The 4,296-nt window shown below is 37.2% G+C and overlaps 1 pseudogene; it reads right to left on the bottom strand.

Annotated features, from left to right (window-relative positions):
* Window positions 1-372: 372 nt before the first annotated feature.
* Window positions 373-4,296, bottom strand: part of LOC125856068 (uncharacterized) — a 13,643-nt pseudogene continuing 9,719 nt past the window's right edge.

Raw genomic sequence — 4,296 nt, 5'->3', positions numbered from 1 at the left:
ATTAATACAGATTGACATAATTAAAACAGAGAAGAGATTCCAGATTGCATTACAAGTCAATAATACTTCTTCAATGTTTGCAACAAGACCAAAATCTCCATACAGATACAAAAACATACCAACACTAAATGTTGTACACGGTCACTTAGCCGAGAGACCACACTTACCCAGACAAACTAAAGCAACAACGGATGCACTCTGCTTCAAACGTTTTTTTTAGTTTTATACCAGCTATGTACATAAAAAGGTAGCTTGGATCACTTATTATTTGACGTTGCCCACGGGAAATTTTGGACATTTTTCTTGTCACCAGACCAATTTTACTGGAAATTTGAGCATGTGCACATACCTAAGTTATGTCTTGCACCAACATTACTGCATAGAAAAAGCTCGGATCGCCTCAATTACTGGTGCCTGGCATATTGGACATTTTCCGTTCCTCTGGACCAACTTTTCTGCACATTTTAAACATGTGAACATATGTCCACAACTGCATCAATTTTGAATCAATAATTCCCTTGAGCTTACGAATTCAAACATCCAAAAAAAAAGGGAAGGAAGAGGAGTCTCTAAGGCGGCTCAAAAAAGAATCATTGATGCTCGAGAAATGAATGGACAAGGATGTTTATATATATATATATAGTTTACCTATACAGTAAGGCATCTATGTTGCTATTAGGACTCAAGCAACAATTCCCTTTTCTCACATTATCCCATTTGGTTTCATCATTTAGAACACTGTCCTCACATGCATCAATATCTGATCAATAGAACGAAATGAAATGAATTATTCTAAATATAATTTGGATACAAGAACCTATTTTTAGATGTGAAATCTAACCTGTTGAACAAGTATATCGATTTAAGGCTGCAGAAACATTTTGATGAATCGTGCGTTGGAGCTCAACTTGCATTTCCATACACTTTTCGAACATCCTTTGTATATTGTCCATCCTCTGCTGAAGCCGAACCATGTCGTTCCTCAACTCATGTATGACTTCCCAATCCTACAGTAGGTCAAACAAGTATGGAGTCCTTTTAATCTTGTGGTCTTAAACTTGCCATGTATGGTGTTCAGGTGTTGGAATTGGAAAACTTACTAAATATAGAAAGAGGCACTCTTTTTTTAAACAAACTAAAAAATAAAGTAAGACACTTAAATTGGGATGGAGAAAGCTACATAAATCAACTTCTCTAATTAAATTCAAGTAGAATTGTCAAGGAATATAAAGGTGTGCTTACTGTTCCTATGAACTGCAGAGAGGGTTCCACATGTAGTGAAGTCATGGCAAAGGAATTAGATTCACTATTTATCTGAGGTCCATCATGATTGTCATATTCTTGAAGCAGCTTGTGTTCCATATCATCAGGGGATGATAATTTTCCATCCATCTACCATTCAAAAGTGTGTCCTTGCCTTTCAACGTAAGATTGTATTAGCTGGTCTAGACTCTCACGGAAGACACTTTGAAGCAGATTAGAGACACACCTCCTACAACATTAATGAACCAGTTAAATCGCCTAAGCATCAAATTTTCATAGAAAATGAATAATCCTGCGGTAACAAGAGTACTTTACCTGCTTAGAAGTTCTCGAAGTTCAATACTGTAAACATTATCATCATCATGCATATAAAATTAATCAACCCTTCTCATGGATCCAGTATTCTGACTAGAAGGCATATCCAGTCAATCATTACTCTGCCAGTCCTCATGTTGTTCTTTCTCATAAATTTATTCTTCAGTATCATTTTCCGAACTGTCTCAATACCAATGGTTTGCAGAATCTTCCTGCCAACTTCCGCTCATGTCTTCTGTAGTATTGTTTGTCGTTTCATTGTGTTCAGAAGAAGACATTTGCTCACTTTCGCCATGTTCGATAACTAGTTCATATGGCGCTTCTGATTGTCGCAAGTTTCTTTCCTCATGATCCGTGACAACGTCCTGGGGATCTTCTGCCTGAGATGATAAAACTTGCCACTCATAATCCTCAAAAGTACTTCTTATCAAACCATGAGAATGGCCATATACTTCATGAATATCACTTGCCTCACTTCTTGGTGCATCATTATCATGAAAGGGTTCATGGTCTTCTCGTACATGCCCTCGAGAACCACTTTCAACAGCTGCACCATTCTCCGTCAAATTCCTAATGTCATTATTCTCTCTTTCAGGTACATTGGAAATAAATTCAAAATTTGATGTCTCTTGCTAAATATCCTCATTTCCTCTGATTTGATTTGAATGTTCAGCTATTTGATCCCCCGAATTTTGCTGGTTTACATCCTCAAATGTAATGCTTTCTCAGTTCCCTTTTACATGAGATATCCATCAGTAGTCTCCCTCTCTTCACTATCGAGTTCAGATTGATCATATGATTCATCAATTATCTCTTGTTCGTTATTTGATTGAGACTGTTCACTTCGATGATGATGATAATTCAGGTCATCTGTAGAAGAGACATTCAGCTGCGCATCTTTTATAGATCTATGAGCATTATCGACCAATCTGGATAAAATTTCATTCTTGTTTCACAAACAATTTTAAGATATATAACATATGACTTTTGGGCAGAAGAAATTATTTGCTAGATTTCTGTGTCCACTTAATTACTAAAAAAAGTTACAAAAGAAAAGGATAACCAAGAAGTTTCTAACAAAGATTGATAGACTAAGGCGAGAGCGATTAATTTTGATAAAGCAAAAGAGAGAAATCAAGTGAGTTGCTGCATTTGAAGCAGGTAATCCATGCACTGGTTTATCAAAAAGGCGAACATTCCAAAGAAAAATACTTTGCTCTACCTTAAATACGATACATTATGACTTTGTCTCAGTAAGCCCAATTCACTCGCGGCGTCTGATGTAGTTCTTTCATCACTGGTCATCAATCTCTTGTTCCGCAGAAATCTACCCTTGAGCAATGACTAGGAGAAGGTTTGAAACACTATCAGGAAAAGCCAAATGTTGCACACAAGAAGCTGGAAGCTAACAGGTAAATGAGAAGAAGTAATCCAAATTTCAATGAAAAGTAGATCAATCTTACACTCTACAGAACGCAAACCATCAAACGTCAAATCATATCAAATCCAATCAACTGATCTTGTTATTTATATTCACTCCACTCAAAAAATAAACAATCTTATCAGTCTCGCCAAGTGCGTCTAGTTTTCAATCTGTCTTTCCTTTTTCCTTTCAATTAATTTATCTTTATGAATCCAATAGAAAATCTACAACCATAATGATATATACAAGAACAGACTAAAAGATTAAAAATGTGCATTCCATGAAAAGCTTCTCTACTCAAGTTTTACTTGAATTCGGTTGTGGTAAGTGAAGTTTGATACAGGCTAACATTCCAATAACCCCTGGATTTCTCTTTGTCTTTCCTAACTGCAAAAGAAAAGAGTAATTTAATAGTTTGATCAACATTGCTAGTAGCAAGAAGAAGATACAAGCCAGGAAAAAAAGGATTTTGGCTGTGAGGTAAAAGGGTCGGTTCAAGAGGACAAGGGTTAAATAAAGCGTAGCAACCATCACTCTACAACCTAGAAAGTATACCTCTTTACACTAATCAGCCCTAATCAACCTATTTATACTTATTTAGTAATTAATGTTCAAGGTAATACAACTATGAGCTAAAATCAACAAAAATCGTATCAACAACACAAGAATATCAAAATCCTAAAGCTAAAATTTAAACTTTCAAAGATAGGATTTTGTCACGCCCCGAGCCTACACCCTGGGCGGGACCGGCACTCGGAGACCATCGCTGGCCCCAAGCGAACCCTTGGCCTGGCTTTCTTAACTCAGCGGAAACCTAACTCACCAAAATAACTTCATGCAAAGCAAAATCATAAGACAACTTAACTGATACAAATCTGGCCATAAAAGCACCTCGGATCTCAAAATAGAGTATTTACATATATACATAGATAAAAGACTCAAAACTAGCTGACTGACGGTCTGTCTATGAAGCCTCTAAAATACTGAGATGGATGTTGGGACAGACCCCGCAACATCCTAATAAGACAAAAACTAAGAACACAAAATAATTGAGTCCTCCGGAATGCAAGGAGGCTCACCACTGACTCTGGAGTGCTCAGCTGGATCAACGACGTGCAGGATGCTGATCCGGGGTACCTGAATCTGCATCATCAAACGATGCAGGCCAACTGGCATCAGTACATGGAATGTACGAGTATGCAAGCTGGAAAACTAAGCAACAAAGGCTAGAAGGAAAACTGGAAGAAACTGAATAGCTTACCTGGCTCAACTCAACTCAACCTGACTGACTTCTT

Source organism: Solanum stenotomum, chromosome 2 (genome assembly GCF_019186545.1).
Source record: "Solanum stenotomum isolate F172 chromosome 2, ASM1918654v1, whole genome shotgun sequence".
In the NCBI taxonomy this organism is placed as follows: Eukaryota; Viridiplantae; Streptophyta; class Magnoliopsida; order Solanales; family Solanaceae; genus Solanum; species Solanum stenotomum.
This window is presented reverse-complemented; position numbering and strand designations above follow the sequence as displayed.